Genomic DNA, 10,063 nt, shown 5'->3' on the forward strand with positions numbered 1-10,063 from the left:
AAAAGGCTAGGCTAACAATAACTGAAGTTACAAAGTCTGCAAAAAGGTTGCAGAACTTAATGATACACGTTACAGATCTTACAATTGCATTTGAGCAGAAGCTTTATGTAACAATCATGATGTGTGGATGACGCCATTTTGTAGAGCAAAATGGCATCTTCCATGCTGTCTGAGGTCCCAGCTGAAAATACTTCTTTAAAATGGGGCTGTGCTGGCAAAAAGTTTCGAAACCTGTGAGTTACTCTCAAGTCACATGTTGTAGGTTTTCTTCACAATCATAGCAGATAAAGGCTCAAGGTCAAATCACTGGTACATTCTGTATGGCCTAACAAGCCAGTTAAACTGGTTTTATATCTGATTTCCATCACTGGAAAGTGGGAAACAGTGTACATATGAATCTGGCCCTTTTTAAAGTTTAATTTCTGGAGCATGAGAGATGAACAAACAAATTAGCATCCAGGAGCCACTGCTCCCAGTCCCCTCCTCCCCCCGTTGTAGCAATTTAACCCATCCCACTCAAAGTCAAAAAGAGAAGCCAGGAATACTGATCCCCAGCATCCCACAGTTGTCTAGCAATTAATTACATAACTTACTTGCAAACCATGCAATGTACCCCTTCTAGCAACTGGTGCAGAGAGAGAATAACTGACTGCTACTGTTATGGGCTAACAGGATTACTCTTAGAACAAGGGGTAGCAGTATATGCAGAGAATCTGAAGAGCCCAGAGGTTCAAACTCTGCTACAGCCCTATGCAAAAGATAAGTTTGCAGTTGTATATGCTGGAATTTGGATTGTGGTTGGGTTTTTTTGTTTGGTTGGGGTTTTTTTGGCTACTTTTATTTTAGATCTCAATAATTCCCAAAAACCCCACAAACCCACTGAATTTGAACAACATTAACTTGCGAAGTCAAACACTCAAATGCAAGAAAATGCCAGAATTAAGATCGCCAATGCAACCTTAATTCTATCTCCTTGTGTGTACACATTATGATACAATCTTTAATTACAGACTCATAGTATTATTTCTACAGGAGCCCTGCTTCATTTAGTGCACAACATGGACAGGAAGTGATGTAGGATGATTTACTGGGGGAGGGTATTGGATGTGCGATTCCTGTTCAAGGATGTGTAGTGAATTAGGTAGGGGATGAAAAGAGAAAAGAAATTTCAATTTTAAACAAATGCTCTTGCACATAAATTTCTGGACTGGGACCCAGAAGAATTAGCTCTATTCCCATGTCTACCACAGACTTTATGAGGCAAGCTGCTTAAACCCAAATTTTCAAAAGTGGCCACTAATTACGTACATTTTTCTGTGTGTCCAACCCTAGATACCTACAGCCTGGTTTTTAGGAGCACTCAGCACTCACAGTCAGTGGGACCTGGGTGCTCAGCATCTCCAAAAAAAAATCAGGGTCTGCAAGTTGGGAGCCCTCTCACATTAGCATATACTTGAAAATTTGCATTTAATTTTTCCGTTTCAGGTGCTTTATAGTGGTGTTATGAAGATTAATTCATTAGTGATTGTGAGGCACACATACTAGGATGAGTGGCATAGAAAAGCTGGTCAAGAAATATAAAAAAAATCTTATTCAGTGCAGGGTTTGGGTGATGTGCAGTAAATATGACATGGGACCACATACTGAATAAGGGTAAAAGAAAATATTGAAGAGCTGCCTCACTCACTGAGAACTTCCCATTCTTTGCATTGAATGAGGCAGTGGTCCTCTGGAAAAGATTGTAGAGTCACAGAAGAATCACAGAAGATGAGGGTTGGAAGACACCTCAGAAAATCATCTAGTCCAATCCCTTTGTGATGTTATCTAATTAGAATATGACCATGCAAGCCACTGTTATAGAATTGCAACAAATCTTATACAAAGTGTGATGTATGGCCAGAAAGTGTTAAGCATCCTGCAGGAAAATTGACCCAGAGTCAACCATTAGACAGATTCATAGATATTAAGGTCAGAAGGGATCATTATGATCATCTAGTCTGACATCCTGCACAATGCAGGCCACAGAAATTCACCCACCCACTCCCGCGATAAACCTCTCACCTATGTCTGAGCTATTGAAGTCCTCAAATCATGGTTTAAAGACTTCAAGATGTTAGAACAGTATGTAAATGGTAATTAAGGCCATTCCATGGTAGATAGGCTAGAACTTTGAAATGCAAACCTATATTGTTAGAAACTAGAGGTAATACTAATTGTATGTGTGTACTCATATCTTGTTTAATGCTAGCCATGTAAACAGACAGTTCCTGTCTGTCACTGTAGGTATTGATTCAGAGATCAAAAGGACATATTAACATTTAGATGAACTGTAAACATAGTAACATCATTGTGTTCATCTCTCTTTGAAATGTACAGCAAATCACCTGAGAATCATGAAAAATGGGCAGGTGCCTTATGTTAATCTGTGTAGATAATTACCAGGGATGCTTAGAAAATGGGTCCACTTCAAAGTCCCCATGAGTGCCTATTGTTCACCTAAGGAACTGTCACAACACCTGAAACTGTATAAGAGACCTTTGGGTCGCCATCCTTTTTATCTTAGATCTGCTTGATGCTTCATGTACGGGAAGCTTAAGCCACAAGGCAGAGGTCCCAGTCCTGACCGGACCACCCTGAATATAAACATTTGGACTATAACCTGTGAAATAATTCTGAAAGAACTCTTTGCAACTACAAAGCTCACCATCTCTGCTATGAATCTGAATCTCAAGAATTGTACTCATGTCTGTATGTATACTGATCTTTTAACAAATACTCTTTTCTTTTTTAATAAATTTTAGTTTAGTTAATAAGAATTGGCTGTAAGCATGTATTTGGGTAAGATCTGGAAGATTCATTAACCTGGGAGGTAATGTGTCCGATGCTTTGGGATTGCTAGAACTTTCTTATATGATGAATAAGATTTTCAGTAATCCTCATCATATTTGACTTGGGTGTTTAAGTGGAGGCCTGAGGCTGGGTTGGATTAAGGGAACTGTGTTGGCTTCTGGGTAACCAGTGAGGTATTATAGAAACTGTTTTGTTCTGGCTTGGTAAATCTAAGTATTGGAATATCCACCATCTTTGGGGATTGCCTGCCCCATTCTTTGCAGTTCACCCTAATTAAGTGACCTCAGTTGGCTCCCCTGACTCCGGTCACACCCCTACTCAAAGCAGGACCAACCCCAACTAAACTATCCCAGCCAGAGTTTTGTCAAGCCAGGCCTTAAAAACCTCGAAGGAAGGAGATTCCATCACCTCCCTAGGTAACCCATTCCAGTGCTTCACCACCCTCCTAGTGAAATAGTGTTTCCTAATATCCAACCTACACCTCCCCCCCTGCAACTTGAGACCATTGCTCCTTGTTCTGTCATCTGTCACCACTGAAAACAGCCTTGCTCCATCCTCTATATAATATATGATAATGTGATTAAAGATAATATCATCATGCATGTGTGTCAGGGGGCCGAATTAAAAGTTCCACAAACTTAAACTTGGCATTTAATAACTTTTGCATGCTTGCATACATAACAATGTTCTTCTTGTAATGTATTTTTGGTATGGAGTTTTATATGTATGTTATGAGGCTTCTAGTTGCCACCAGTCAATATGAGGACACTGTTGTACTGGACACTGTTCAGACACAGTGTCTGTCTTTGGTCCACATAGGCATGGGTATATGGGGACACTCAGGAAAGTTAAATCAACTAAAGATGTAAAGTCAATGTGCATAAGTTAAACTACAATAAACCCATGTGGCTGCTCTCATTCAGGAGTAAAGTAGCCTTAGTTTGCTGTAACTTAACTTCACTTCAGCGAAGTCTTCACTCCACACTATAAGTTTCGAGAGTGTCCCCATGTAGGCATGGCCTAAGTCTTGCATATTCTTTTTGCATAACATCACCTCCCTATGCCACTCTGTAATGAGTTCAGCTGGCACCACTGTAGTAAACAGACTAGTAGCATATGGGCCCAGGCAGCTTTGGGATACCAGGAGCAGCTGTGCTCTGTGCCTTTGTTACCCCCAGAAGAGAGATAATAGCTAAAACCAACACTGCCTGTGCAAAATAGAGCCAATACTCAGTCCCACTGCAGTATGTTCCTACACAAGGAATAGGGACTGAAATGTTATTCTTTCATGCAACCAAAATTCCTTTCTCCCCCCCGAGCCCTCGCAGGCCATACTCACTATGGCTGGGGCTGGAGAGTGGTGCTGTACAGAGACACTCCAAAGTTGAAATGTCAATAAGCATGTCTTAAAAGTTTTTATGGGAATTAGGGAAGGGAGTTGTGAAACTATCTTTCCCTTTCCATTGTGACTATAAATCCAATGATACATTTGTCTCTTTTTATCGGCAGCTGTTGCTGAAATGGCTTGAGAGGTGCCTGCTCCAGACCTGCAGAATGCCTGACCCCGACGGGAAGGAGAAGGAAGAGCACTAGGGAGGACACATTCAGTGGTATCCTGCAAGCCAGTGCTGCATCAGACTGTGATCAAAGGGCCTGGAAGGTCAACATGGCAGATGGCATGAAGAAGGAGACAGCAGACAGGAGAAAGGCCAAGGAAATGGAAAGGGAGATGCACCAGGACGTAATGGATCTTCTCAGGCTGCAAACACAAATGCTACAGACATTGGTTGACCTACAGATGCAAAATTCCCAGATTCACCACCCTTTGCAGTTCTTTGAGAACTCCATGCTAGCAGCTCCCTACCCCCTCCCCAACATTCCACATGGCATAATGGGCCACTTAATGGCCCACATCCACATAATGGGCCACGCCGGGGAGACAGCAAGGAAAACCACAGCTTCACATACACCAGTCATGGTTCTCACAGGTCAGTGTATGTGTAAGCACACAGGACTATATTTATGCACCAAAATGGACAGACGTGTTTTCTGCCTTTCCAATTTCAAAATCCTATTCCATTAAGTTATGCTTAAAGTTTGTATTGCATTGTAGAAATACACAAAAAAACATGCACTAATTTGGCACTCAAATTCCTATTTTTGGAAAATAAAATTACCTTTATTAGTTCACAACGCATATTGCAGAATACATAGCCATACTCAAAGTACAGAGTATGTGTAAATGTACAACAAATGCCACACTATTTCTAACAGGACCCAAAGCACCAGGCCTAGAGAACAGTCCAGCACAGAATAGTACCATCGCTGATGGCTAAAGTGCTGTATCAAAGCCTCTGTCAACCACAAGACTCCATGTTGAGCTCTTCTAGTGGCCATTGTGTCAAACTCAGAGAGCCACTCCACCTCTGCACTCTATCATGGCAATAACTTTTCCCCCTTTTGCCTCACATATATTATGCAGGACCCAACAATCAACAATAACCATGGGGATATTGTTCTTACTGAAATCCAATCTAATGAATAACCACTGCCAATGCCCCTTCAATCTACCAAAAGAACTTCTGGGAGACACTAGGGGGATGGTGGCTGCATAGTTTACAGTTCTCTTCCCAACCTTCTAAAATCCATCAGCAGCTGAATCACTTTTTCGCCATCTAATTTTCATCAGATATTATTCTACAACTATTTTCTTTTAGTTTAATACCATTACAGATACTTCTCAATCTCCAGACTTTCTACAAAATCCTAAAAAGCAGAAGCTACTGGACAGCTGTCTTGCAGCCAAGATGAAACTAGACTAGATGAAATTATGGACTGGCCAAAATAAATCTCAAGTGAACAGATTACCTTGAGAAAAATAACTGAAGATATAACAAATCAAAAGTATTACCAGTACACATCAAGCTAATTTGCAAGGCTTGGCATCAAGACTAGATGAAGCTGAGAACAGAATCTCTTTACAGTGCGTACTATGAATATAAACAGGAAAGGACTATTCAACCCTGGGAAAAAAAAAAAAGGTTATTGATCTTGAGGGACGAACAAGGAGAAACAGTCTGAGAATTGTGGGTCTCCCAGAGGGATTGGAAAAAGGAAGGTCTGTGGAATTTTTATGCACCATGCTGCCAACGCTTTTGTTTCTGCACCCAGATCAGAACTTAGACATTGAAAGAGCCCATTGCTTGCTTGCACCAAATCTCCTCACCATAATTATAATATTTTAAAAATATAATACTAAGGAACTTATTCTTTAAAAAGCCCATGAACTTAAAAATCTAACATGGAAAGGACATAGGCTGATGATTGTCCTGGTTATACCAATGATGTGGTGAAAAAGAGGGCTAAATTCAACAGATAAAGAGCGTTAGCGTTTCATTTTCTTCCCTGCTACTTTCAAAAGTTAAAAAGGAAGGCAAGATGCTTAGTTTTATGACAGAAAAGATGATGAAAGGTATCTGATCTCACTACAGCAAAAAACTCCACAGAAGATACTGACATGATGAATTGGAATAACCTTACCAGATCAGTCACTACAGTGCTGAAATTCAGTTCTCAGTCTAGCAATAATAATGTTCTGTGCATATAAGTAACCTGGAAGAGAGCACAGAGTTTTGTGAGAGACAGACAGCACTGTGCTGTGTCACTTGTCAGAGGCGACATCACTGCATCCCATCCTGTGTCAAAAATAGCATTATGCTCCCCATGTCCTGACCTCACTATACCACATGCTGGAGGCAGCATCAACTACTTGTGCACACCATGCAGGATTAAATCCTTCACTCTAACAGAAGTGGCACCTTGTTGGCAAGTTGGACCTTCTTTTAAAAAGGTAAATAGACATTCTCTTTTAAAAATTGTAAACAAACCAGGGGCTGAAAGTTAGTTCAGATCTTGGCAGGTAAATTTTCATCTATTTTGTTATAGAACTATTTCTTTTGCCATTTAAAAGTCTTAGAGATTTAGGATCTCTAGTCTAAAGGCTTTCCTTTTCTCTTCTAGCTAAGTACATAACTTTAGTTCAGAAGGATCTGTATTTCTTCCTTAAAAACAGTAGGAATTGTTTATGATGGAGACTAGAGTGAAGATCTGCTTCCAACCCTGATGAAGTGAGCTGTAGCTCACGAAAGCTTATGCTCAAATAAATTGGTTAGTCTCTAAGGTGCCACAAGTACTCCTTTTCTTTTTGCGAATACAGACTAACACGGCTGTTACTCTGAAACAAGTCTTAAACTGCAATTCAATGTGTTCTAAAAAAATGAGCCTCTTTCTCAATTGTTGGCGCACACAAACTTCCACCCTTTAGGGTCAGGTGATGACAATTTCTGTGTGTGGCTCCCTGGTTCTCATTTCGTCCTTTTTTATTCATTCCTGGTTTGCCCTATAGTTCTCCTCCAAGGTTGATTTTAGTTGCATATCTCCAGGCTGCCATTCAAGGAAAGGCCACTTCAATTTTTCATTACTTGCCATTTCTCCCTTCGATATGGAATCTTGTTTTATAGGGATGGGGAATGAAGGGACATAAGACAAGGAACTACATACAAGTAATTGTGTTTGTTGTATTCATCCTACTCCCATTCCCTATTATTTATATTTGTATCATCATAGTGCTAGGAGCCCTAGTCGTGGTCCAGGACCCTATTTTGCTAGGCATCGTCTACACACGCATCTCATTCTTGTGATTTCAGGGTTTTTTTTGAACGACTGAGGAGAAAGAGAGCCTTACAACACAGCTCATGTGAGTGGAAATCTATTTTGCTTTTGTTTCTTTGTAGATAGAGCTATAAATGTGTTGTCACAAATCTTGTTTTGTATGATGAAGAGACAGAACAATGACAAATAAATGGATTAGTATGTATCTTTTTATTACTTAAGACTAAGGACAGGTTCTTCATAGCACACTAAATCCCTCTTCTCTTACCTCACAATGAGAGCATGTTTCCCATACCATCCACACCTGTATTCCCAAACAATGAGAACAGATTCCCAATCCATAATGAAGGCAGATTCTGATACCCCAACCACAAAGTCTTCATGATTCTCTCAATCCCTGGTCTTTAACACCAATAACAGATTTTCCAGAATGCTTTTAAATGCTGAATACCCTTGTAAGAGCGTGTTCTCCAAAAAACTCTTATACCACAAAAACAGAAATCATATCTTCACCAGCTTTCAGATAGTGAGTCTCCTACATATTTCTAAATTGATTATTTCATCTCCAACTAAAAATTCAAGGGAAGCAAAATAACGTAGACAAGAAAACCAAGACAACAAAACTGAGTACTTACATTATCAGATTTGTTTACATGTAGGACCTACCACACCCCATATTTGTGTTTTCTTTTGTAATTCTTTTTAAATGCTTATGTATATTTTGTAATGGTGAAAGTGTTAGACAGACAACCACAGAGAATAATCACAGAACCAGTACAGCACTGGTCCAAGTTGATCCACACTATCTGCCAATAGGCCTCATCCTTATTATGGAAGGACCTCCAACTCTCTTACTGAGAAACAAGTTCAGTCACCATGATAACAGAATCTTTGGCCTCTCTACTGCAACTGCCAGCAAGAATGACATCAACCAACGAATTTCACATCAACCAACCAACCAGCCAGATTGTGAGACAGGGTGTAAAGGCCCTACCTGGTCACTAGCAAGCAATAAGTTAACTCCAGCTCAGCTTCACTTTCTCCATGTACAGGTACTAGGGGAAAGGTAAGGAAGCAGAGCTGACTGCAGGCCAATGAAGACGCTACAAGAAACTCTATAGACCTATCAACTAGCAGCCTGCATCATTTCATGGTGAAATAGTGAAGCTAAACACTGTGAGAACCATTTTATTCCATAACTGTTCAGCACAGCCACACTAACAAGTCTGGGTTTTGTAGAAAACAACATGTCCACTCACAGCACCCCTTCAACCATTGCTGTACAAGATTGCTGAGGCACCTACTCTGTAGTGCCTGGCACAAAAGTTTCTCCATAACAGGTGCTGTTCTCAAGTTAGCACATTATTGTTTTATGCAGTTTTAATGAATATTTTAAACTTTTTTTAAGTAGCGGAACTAACAGTTTTTCTTTTGTATCCTCTCCCAGGTACCTATCATTCAGGCTAAGGCCTGAGTGAACAGTTCTCTTTGGGAGAGACCATCCAATCCGAACAATGTCCTCTGCTGCCACACAGATGGTAATGCAACTTGTAGGCCATTTAAAAGGAGGATGGGAAAGACTAATGGTGTCTACAGCATGACCTTCTGGCAAGCCAGAGGTATAGGATTTCTTATGGGGGGTCAGGTAAGTTTTACTTAATGAATGTTTGTGCAATCTGTAAGGCAGTTATGCTCACCAGTTTTCATATGGAAGTTTTAAATTGCTTAGTAAAATGGTATTGAAAGGAAACTGGAGTAACAGACTATGCTTGCTTCAGCATGCAATTGCTTAGCACAAAGCACTTGTGCAATCAGTATTGCAAAGATATTTAATAAATGCAACACCAATCACATAAATTTAGAGTAAAATGAAGGCCTGGGTAAAATAAAGTTTGATTACTACATGTAGGGAAATGGAAAGTTATTTTTACATATTACTGCATACAGAGAGGTATTAAGACAGAAAGGATGGTCCAGTGGTCAGGGCATTAGCCTGGGGATATGAGAGACAGGTTCAGTTCTCTGTTCCACCAAAGGGTTCCTGTGTTACCTTGGGCAAGTCACTTAGCCTCTTTGTGCCTCAATTTCATCTCTGTAAAATGGGGATAACAGTATAGAATCATAGAAGATAAGGGTTGGAAGAGACCTCAGGAGGTCATCTAGTCCAACCCCCTGCTCAAAGCAGGACCAACACCAACTAAATCATCCCAGTCAGGGCTTTGTCAAGCTGAGCCTTAAGAACCTCTAATGATGGAGATTCCACCACCTCCCTAGGTAACCCATTCCAGTGTTTCACCACCCTCCTAGTGAAATAGTTTTTCCTAATATATCCAACCTAGACCTCCCTCACTACAACTTGAGACCATTGCTTCTTGTTCTGTCATCTGCCACCATTGAGAACAGTCTAGCTCCATCCTCTTTAGCAACCCTGTAGGTAGGGAACTACCAAAATCTTTAATGTATTTATCCTCATAAGGCACTCAGATACTATGGTAATGGGAGCCATAGAAGCACCTAAAATAGACAGACAGGGACATATGTA

At 40.4% G+C, this 10,063-nt stretch overlaps 1 long non-coding RNA gene across 1 annotated transcript; it reads left to right on the top strand.

Annotated features, from left to right (window-relative positions):
• The first annotated feature begins 6,054 nt into the window (after positions 1–6,054).
• Positions 6,055–9,158, top strand: LOC142000355 (uncharacterized). The gene is made up of 3 exons (XR_012642216.1): positions 6,055–6,700; positions 7,557–7,606; positions 8,969–9,158. It is a non-coding gene; the product is annotated as an uncharacterized LOC142000355 (long non-coding RNA).
• The last annotated feature ends 905 nt before the right edge of the window (positions 9,159–10,063 follow it).

The sequence above is a fragment of the Natator depressus genome, chromosome 17, assembly GCF_965152275.1.
Source record: "Natator depressus isolate rNatDep1 chromosome 17, rNatDep2.hap1, whole genome shotgun sequence".
In the NCBI taxonomy this organism is placed as follows: Eukaryota; Metazoa; Chordata; order Testudines; family Cheloniidae; genus Natator; species Natator depressus.